The 9,692-nt window shown below is 35.4% G+C and overlaps 1 protein-coding gene across 9 annotated transcripts in view; it reads left to right on the top strand.

Moving 5' to 3' along the window:
* The first annotated feature begins 798 nt into the window (after window positions 1–798).
* The window catches only part of MEF2C (myocyte enhancer factor 2C), a 152,282-nt gene continuing 143,388 nt past the window's right edge, over window positions 799–9,692 (top strand). For 2 of the 9 annotated variants that reach the window (XM_047088806.1, XM_047088805.1), the window contains exon 1: window positions 810–1,059. The gene's annotated coding sequence lies outside the window, so the exon portion shown is untranslated. Of the gene's footprint in view, window positions 1,150–9,692 lie in introns of all 9 variants that reach the window. The other 7 variants (XM_047088801.1, XM_047088800.1, XM_047088862.1 and 4 more) reach the window with 6 other exon arrangements.

Genomic DNA, 9,692 nt, shown 5'->3' with positions numbered 1-9,692 from the left:
GGGAGCCGCCGCTCGCGATGTTGTCTTCATTTCGTGCAATAAAGAATTGTCATTAGGTTTGCGTATGGCATGTGCCATTACCCCACCGTAAAACTAAAATTAGCAAAATGTCAGGAATGGAAAGATTGATTCACCAAGATGCAATTATCATTTAAAAGTGCTTGATTGAGGTACTGATGTTCAGTGATTTATTCTGCATACCATATACATAATTAAAGTAGTGTAGTGGAGTAATTTATCAATCTAGTTGAGACTGGAGGGGTGAGGAGGGAACTGCTGTATGTTTGTTTTATTAAAATGCTCCGAGGTCTAGTCCCGCCCCCCTTTTGAGAGAGTGAAACTGATGATTTCTCTAGCTCGCGAGGAGAGAGTCAACGGTTTGGGATTGTGAGGGAGAGAGAGACGGAGAGGAAAAGGCAGCGCGAGGCAAAGGCAAGGGCAAGGACAAAATAAAGGGGAAAAAAGAAGCAAGAAGCACTTCTTAGGACGTGCTGCTTAGAACCCCAAGCCCGTCTGCTCCGTTTTCCCTGCCACCCCCGTCTCCCCTCCCAATATCCTTCCACCACTCCCCTCTGCGCCCCCCCCCCCCGCCTTTTTTACGCGATGTTTCAAAGGCTGCGAGCGGCTCTCCTTTTCCCATTCGTCTTCTGTCACTTCCTTCCTGGACGCAGTTTTCTGGACGAGTCTGGTTACTTTTAATCCGGCCGGCTGCTGAGAGCTACTTTCTCCTCCTCCTCCTCTTCCTCCTCCTCCTCCTCTTCCTCCTTCTTTTCCTCCTCCTCTTCCTCCACCTCCTTCTCCTCCTCCTCCTCTTCCGAGCGGCCTCGGAACGCGCGAATGCGCGACCCCGCGCGCGCCTCCCCCGCGCGCGCTCCCCCCGCGCGCGCACACACTTCGTCTCCAGCTCTCTGCTCGCTCTGCTCGCAGTCACAGACACTTGAGCACACGCGTACACCCAGACATCTTCAGGCTGCTATTGGATTGACTTTGAAGGTTCTGTGTGGGTCGCCGTGGCTGCATGTTTGAATCAGGTGGAGAAACACTTCAAGGCTGGACGAAGTAAAGATTATTGTTATTTTTTTTTCTCTCTCTCTCTCTCTTAAGAAAGGAAAATATCCCAAGGACTAATCTGATCGGGGCTTCCTTCATGTAAGTACCCCTGACATTTCTCGAGGAAATAGAAATAGCCTGGGTATTGTCTCTCAAATCTGCATCAGTATATTCCACGGCATTGAGTCTGTTCCTCTTTGAAGGCTGAAGTTGAGGCTTGTTGTGCATTCTCTTTTTTAGATTATGTGATTTCCTTGTCTGTTGCTAAAAGTAACTTTTTAGATAGTCTTATCCGTTTGCCATCAGTTATTGAAATCACTCCTGACTCGTTCTTGTCACACCAGTGTGTTTAAAGTTTCATGAAGTTAGTTCACGTCATTAGCATGTTTGATATGGTGGAGCGTGTGGAGCCTGGTGGATTTTAATATTTCACAGAATGTTCTGTGACCTTGAAGTACATACCTTAAGATTTAGCCGCTAGTTTACTGTGGAAAGATGCTCCTGTGAGTCCCCCCAAAGACTCTGATTTGCTTTGGGTTATGCTTCTGAGCCACTAATTCTTGGGATTAGTTTCAGCTAAAGCATGGCTGTCTGTCAGAGTATACCTTTGTGCATCTCCTTCTCTTACCAAAGTGCTGGCTTAATAGAGGGCTTCTCAGTTGGTGTGGACAAAAAGTAATACCCTGGCCATGGTAGTCTATACATTTCATAATTTGTATTGGGGTTTCAAGTATATGCATTGCTGTTCAGGTCAAGCCAAATGCATAGCTATTTAAAACAGAAACAAGGTTAAGTCACTTTAATTGCCTTCTGTCTGGACTTTGGATGAAAGTTACCAAACTCAGTGATAAAGTTTGGCACAAAGGCAGTATATATGTAGGCATAACACATTGTTTATTGTATTATTAAATACTATGCAAGGATTTAAATTTAATACTAATGTTATCTTCTTACCAGAATACGGCTATTAATTCTTAAAGGAAAATTTACATCTGAAACATTTCGGACTATTCTAGGTCCAGTGGGTACCATGTTTTGGAAAAAGCTCTTTTCTTCACATTGTAGGAATGTGTGTCTTTTGTATAAAATACCTTTATATGTAAATGCTGACAGTATAATAGGTAGAATCAGGCTCTCTGCCAGTTCTTTAACTGGTCCTCAGTAGAGAATTGCTTTGACATAAAGTGCATTTTACTATTGTGAATCTGATACTAACTCTAATAGTCACTGTCTTGTGAAATGGTTAGTGACTGCATATATTTTCTAAGTGCTGTAAAGGGAACTCCAGCCACCTCATTATACCAGTCAAAAAAAAGTGACCAGCCTCTTTTTCACTGGCACCTTGCAGTGGAATTGTGGTTGCAGAGTAAAGATGTTTATGTAGGGTATAATAACTCCAATCCCTAGAGACTTGGAAGGACATGGAAATGTGACCACCTGTGAACCCCGCTTAACCTCTGTATTGCATACTAAGTTTAGCTTTAAATAAATTAACAATCTCCATTTCTCCAATTTGAAAGTAAAACATCGTATTTAATTTTTAAAATAATACCAGTTTGGGCTAGTCTTTGAAAATGTTCAGCATATACCAATAAGACACAAGCAGTATTTTTGTTTTTCCATCAGTTTCAATTAAATATAATGCAATTAATAAACCATATTATTGTCTCCCAGTGTATGCATAAAATTATTAAGTTAAAAGAAGTAGTTATAAAGCAAGGGGATTCAGAAATTGACAGGTAAAATGAAATATGCCTATCTAATATACTATCTCAAGAGAAAAAATATCTTTAAATCAAAATTCTCAATCTATTTGTAGGAAAGTACATTTGGCTGTATAGCAGACTACAAACTCAATTCGGAAAGTTTTCATCAAAGCACACTTTAAACTCAGTATTTAAAATATGGTTCCCCAGTCATGTTAAGGAGACAATAGTTGGCAGTTATCTTTAAGTTTTACTAAACTTTATAAAAATCTATTGTTATTTGCTACTGTAGTTCACAAAGCTTTGGCATATGTGTGACATATTTTCCAGACTTCTTACTAAAGACAGTATTTTCCTTCACTCATTAATTATGCTATTTACATTCTGATTGCTGTGTGTCACATCAAAGACAATATTAAAGACCTAACTTTTAATAAATATTCATTTGTTTCTTTGGTTTAAATAAGAAATAAATACCTTATAATAAAAAGTCAATTTTCCACCTTTTGTGAGCTGTTCATACTTTAAAAGTATGCAATCACATATAATGTTAACTTTTCAGACCAGGAACACATAACATTAAATACATGAAATTTAAATAACAAGGACTCTATTGTACCTTGCCTCTTTTCTTCTATATATATATATATATATATATATATATATATATATATAACTCAGTTTTTTAAATTTGGTGGAAATGGTTTATTCCAATAGTGAAAAAGACTGTCTAATGATTCAAAGTTGAATCCTGAAAAAACATCATGTTTTATATTTTTCAGATTTCTGTGTATTTCTTCCCTGGCCCTCACTCTTACACCGAATCAATAAATTGAATAACACTACAACCATATCTTTGTAATAAATGACCTATTGTATTCAATTTATATTATAAAAAGCTGAGCTAAATAACTCCTTGGCATATGTTAACATTATATTTCAAAACTTTCTTCTGTTTATTGTAGTATGTTTCGTGGTTTTATTTCCCAACACTACGTGCGGTATATTTTGAGTCTATGAAATCTCAGAAAGTGACAAAAATAGGGAAATATCTGTGCAGAAACACTTGTGCTACATAATAACAAAAAAAAATAGTTATTAAACAGAGAACCCTGGCTTCAGGGACAACATGGGAGAATTTCATGTGTAATTAGGGGTTACAGAGTGGACTTTAACGAGATTATTGCTAAAGTTCTACTTGTTTCAAAAGCACATCCTCAGAGAACACACCAGGCAGATTAATATCTAAAATTTATAAAAATGCACATATTCATTTTATGACTATAGCGATTGCCTGGGCACAATGAAAATATTTAATCACTGATGTTCACTCTGTGTGCTGCCTGTGGAAGGATAGGTGATTAAGATCCCCGACCTCAGCACTGTACCTTAATCTCATGGGCGCGTGGACTGCCCTGCACTCAGTAAAGCCTGACTGTTCACCGAGATCTGTCATCTTTAGGAAATCAAACCAGATTACAGAGGCGATTCACAAAACCAGGAGCAACAACAGAATCTGTGCACCTTACAAAAGGCGGATTACGCAGTTCACATGTTATTTTGATAGGTCAAAGATAAAAGCTGATTGTTGAGGAATAGCAAGACACTCCAATTTCCAATGATTGCTAGATAAGTATACCACAACCCTGTTGCTTCACCATTATGAACAACGATTCAAACAATAGAAAACTCAGTTTTCAAATGACAGGCTTCCAGTGGTGAAATAAGAGAAAACATCCTTCACTTATATACCTTCATTGCTTAAATTTTAAGTTCCGTCACTTCTTTATGAACAGACATCAAGTTGTGGCTGCTTATGTGAAGCAGTTATCATAAGACTTAATTGCAGTAGACATTTTCAGAGGCGTTGTAGAGAGCACAAAACAGAATTTGCCAGAAATAAAACATACACTCATGGTATTGAATAACTGAGCAGAAAATGCATAGTAGTCAATAGCCACTATGTTATTCTGTTACCAAATATATTCCTCATAAAAATGTGTAATTACATAGTTATGAATCAATACATTTGAAATATATCTTGATAGGTGTTTATTGGTCAAATTACATGTATTTCATGAATGTTATATAGAGATTATTCTTTACAACAAAATATGATGTTTTGAGAGTTTATTTCAGAGAATAAAGTTTTGGTTTACATAATAACATTTTGAAAACCCCAACTTCTTACACATCCACTCTACAGTAATTTCTTGCTTCTTTAAAAATTGAAGTCCTTTTTTACCCAACTGATGCCTCCTAGTGTTTCACACAATAAAACACTAATGAGTCACCCATAAATGTAAACATTGCATTTTCATTGCCTACATTTTCTGTGATACATAAAATTAATATTTATGTGTTTAATTTTCTGTGCATTATTATAAGATAGGAAGTTCTATTGAATGAGATGTTTCATCTGAGTGGATTTGTGGCACACACTTGCAGCTTTTCTTTGACCATAACAATATCTTACTAAGTTTTAATAAGTTTATTATCTTCAGTTCCAGTTTATATATTCACTGTTTATATTCACTCTTATTCCAAGTGAAAAACATAGGCAGAATAGCAAAGCTTCCATTTTCTAGGCCTGGAAACTGGATAGCTGAGTTTATCGGGGAATGCCTGGTGAACAGATTGCAAAGGGACTGACCATTTTATTTAAACATGAAATGCTTGAAAAGATATAAAATTTTGCCTACTTGTGTCTTTATACTTGCAAATTTCTATGTGCAATGGAATAAAGAAAAAGAGCATTTAGAAAAAATAAAAGTAAAGATAAATGCACAGATTTTCCACAAATACGGAGTATATCACTTTATTAGAAAATAACCAAAAAACGTGCCTGGGGAGTGTAGTATTCTACATAATAGAAGGAAGACTTGTTAGAACATAACTTCTCATGATCAGCAGATTGTCTTAATGAGGTCGAAGTTAGTGGATACCAACTTTGGTGTGAGTTTTCTGTCATTATGATGAGTATAGACTTTTGATACTCTTACACTCCTGAGATTTCAAACAGCTTTCTGATTGTACTCACTAAGATTAATACATTAGTTTCTGAATATTTTTTCTTTAAAATATTTATGAAAGGGAGGGGGCATTCCCCAAATGGGTCTAAAATACAAAGGATACACTCAAAAACCTGTAACATTTATGGGCCTCTTCCTGAGTTGTCATACAACATACATGTGCACAAAAACATTGGCAGATTTCTTCCCCTGACACTTACAAGTGTTTTGAGCATCCAGATGTAGATACTAGAGTGAACATAGTTCATTTCTGTTACCTATGTATGTGTCATTAGTTCTCGTGATTCAAAACACATAGCATTTTAACAATATTTGACTCTCATTTAAGATTTTCTAATTTGGTCAATAATACAGTGCTATTACAATTCTGTGCATGTTGGACACATTTCAAAGAATGTAAGGGGGTGTGTTCCTTTCGTTTAAGGAAGCAAACATGTAGAAAGGGGTGGACTTTTCCCACAAGAGCCAGACTTCTTCCCTTGGAGAATTGAAGCAAATATGCAGTGTGTAAGTGAATAACAGCATGAGAAAGAAAATAATTTCTAATGGTTTGCTATAGTTACTGAGCAAAGAAACTGTCAGATTTTTTTAAAGCAGTTCTTATTGATAAACCTTTCTCACACTGAATGCTGAAAAAAGGCTATGAAAGTTTTGTAATTTTAACACTAAATAACTTCTGTAAAGTGCACTAGAATCAATTTTGCTCAAAACAAGAATTCAGTAGTACCTATTGCACAGATATATTGAGGCATAAAGAAATAACGGGAGATAGAAGTACCTACCCCTCTCAAGAACAAGTAGTTAACATCAGAGTTCTTATGTTAGTTGTTTTTGTCTGTGTAAGAAAAATAATTAAAATTCTACAACAAAGAATACTGTTGTAAAAATAAGAGATAATATCTCTTATCTCTTATTTCTTTGATATTATTTTAACATTAACTGCAAAAAGGGAAGTTATGTTACTATTAAGCATGGAAATTATATACCCTTTATATAAATTTGTGTTTTGGTTTCAGATGATAATATCAATAACATTCATTTGTCATCACCATAATGCATTTTTTGTACGATGTCACATTGTCATTATATTACTGAAGTTAAATCTCTGTATTTATTTTTACAATATAGCCAATGTAAACAAAATTCAAAGTACACATGAAGAGAATCTTTTGAGGGCATTATAAAGAAAATTGGTGATATTACAAGCAATAAAAACAGTAAACCTATTACAGGCAGATTTTTGCAGGAATCATTACTCTTTAATAATGCAGACGTTATAGAAACTTTATTAATTCTTAATGCGGTAAATTTTAAATGAATGGAGCAATGTTGTTCATCCTGCAAGTGGTTGCGATTCATGTAGAATGACAGTGCAAATCTCGTAATGATTTAAATGAAGTACCTTAAACTTGTTTTTAGAGAAGCTGTAGAAACTGATCTCGGAGGCAGTCCCTGGTGAGAACCTGCTTTTTCCAAAAAACATCCTGAGCGTAGTCTGGTTTTCCTCTTGTATCTTGTTGTCATAGATAAGATGTACATGAAGAATTCATAAAAATTGTTCTCAGATACTATGGATCTCTAGCATACCGGATTTAAAAGGCGATGGATATGGTCTCATTCTATCACTAAGAAGTGGTTTTTAAAACAGCTAACAACTACCTCTCTTTTTTTTCCCACACATCTGTGATTCTTTTAGCAAGTTAACAATGATAGCAAGAGAATGCATCTTTCTCCGAACCCCAAAGATAGGCAGCTTGGGCTTAGATATGCTTATTTATCTGCAAAATTAGAAAGTCGACTTACTAATGTAAATAAGTAGGGACAAACAGGAAAATTAGTCTACTATTTAATGCAGTAAACATGACTTTTTAGCCTCCTAATTAATTGTTGACCATGCATAAGGTGTGCAACCAAGGTTTATTATGGAAGGCTGGTATTATTGCTTAATGTAACATGAAGCATTGGGATTTCTTTAAAGTAATTTTGAAGATGTGATTATTTAGCAGAAATATTCACCAGAGCATTTTATTTTTAGAAATCATGGTCACACAAGGAAGCCTTTATAGGACCGACTACCTAATTGCAGTAAAAAATCTCTTTAATGAATGAACACACACTCACACACACACACACATACACACACACACACAGGGAGAAGAACACAAATTTTAAGAAAATAATGGCCCTATATTTTTCAGTTATTTTGCCACATTCTTTATATCTGAACAGAATGTATGTCTAAGCAGATGTTTTAGGTTATATCCTTCATGTAGGTGAGTCTGTAAATGTACCATTTAACTTAAATGGCTTTGTGGGAAGGTAGTTTGAGGAGTTTAAAAAGGAAAAAAAAAAAACCTCCAGTTACTATAGTTTCAGCTCTTTCTTTTTAAAAACAGTAATTACACTCAGGATAAGGAAAGAAAAATAAACTCTTTTAATTCTTTGTAACATCCCCAGTTTCTGAGGCAGAGCCCTGGTGTATTTTTATTTCTGAATATGCAGGCAGGTACTGGCAGCAGAGATACAAAATGAAAACTTCCTGGCTACAGACCAGATACAGTGCACAGTGCCACATCATAAACTTCCCCTCTTCTGTCTCGGAGTGATTTCAGCCCGAAGTAATGTCCTTTTTTCCCCTTGCGTAGGCTAAGGAGCAGAGGGCCTTCTTCCTGGGCAATCGCTTTGGGAAAGGAAAAGCATAATGTTTCCCCTCTTTAACTTGAAAATTCTGCCTCTTAAATCACTAAGACATTAACTGCAAAGTGGATTCAGTATGTTTCCTTTTTCTTCCCATATAACAGTTTAGAATGCACAAAACAATAGGTGTAAGATAGAAAATGAGACCTCTTCCCCAATCCCCTCTTGCAGCACATGCAGGCCCAGTCAGATATCAGTATTTTTTTGTTTTGCAGAGAAAAATATAATGGTTTCTTTTCAGTAAGCCCTGTGCATTATATTCCAGATATGTTAGGTCATTTTGTGATGCAAATTAATGTTGAGTGGTTTTTTTGTACTTATCTCGGGAAATAGCAATGTTCTGCCACAATACATGGCACTACAGTAATTTTTATTGATAAACATTCACGCTTTTAATGATTACTAGGTCAAAATACAAAGTACAAAGAGAGAAAATACGGGCTTTAGTTTTCAGATTTGGTTTATGTCCTTCATTTGAAAAGTACAGTGTAAGTAATGTGCTTATTACCATACAACATAAATCAACCCCCAAATATCTGCATGAATATTCTCTGCATTTGAAACTTCAGTCTGAAAACTCATACTTCTCCTTGTAAAAATAAACAGTCGTTAAAACCAGTCTTTAATCCTGGCTACATTTTCAACCAATACCAATGTGATTTTAAAAAATCTTATTAAAAAATCATTTCTAACAGCCATGGCTCCTTTCAGTTAGTAGCCTAATTCTCATTTGTGTAAAGTAGACAAATTATTGCCAGAACACATCCCTAAAACTAGCCTCCTCTTGTAGAAATGTATTAAGTGGGAGTCTTCAGTAGAAAATGTAACCATGTAAGAAAAAATTTTTCCAACTTTATTTTTAAACTAAATTATTAATTTAACAGTATACAAATAGTGCATAAATGTTAGTTTGGTCATTAAGCCACTTAACGAATTATTAATTGACTATATAACATTTACCAAGTCAGACCAACAGTTAAATGTAGTTTAATTTTATTTCTGTTTAAAGTAAAATAGATAAGAGATCATTTTAATTATCTTTAAATACCTAGAAACTATCTTTCTGTGGCTGCAAGTGTTTCCTTAAAAAGTAGCAAGAAATTATCTTAAAATGTAAAAAGTAGCTCATAAGAGCATGATGACAATGACCTATTCTTGCCAAAGGTGTTATGAGCAAAGGTCCTGTACCTGGCACACTTTCAAGGCC

This window comes from Lynx rufus, unplaced genomic scaffold, assembly GCF_022079265.1.
Source record: "Lynx rufus isolate CCGP_SWC_20201006 ecotype Redwood Valley unplaced genomic scaffold, mLynRuf1.p SCAF_1, whole genome shotgun sequence".
Lineage (NCBI taxonomy): Eukaryota > Metazoa > Chordata > Mammalia > Carnivora > Felidae > Lynx > Lynx rufus.
The sequence above is the reverse complement of the archived record's forward strand: the minus strand, read 5'-3'. Positions and strand labels throughout refer to the sequence as shown.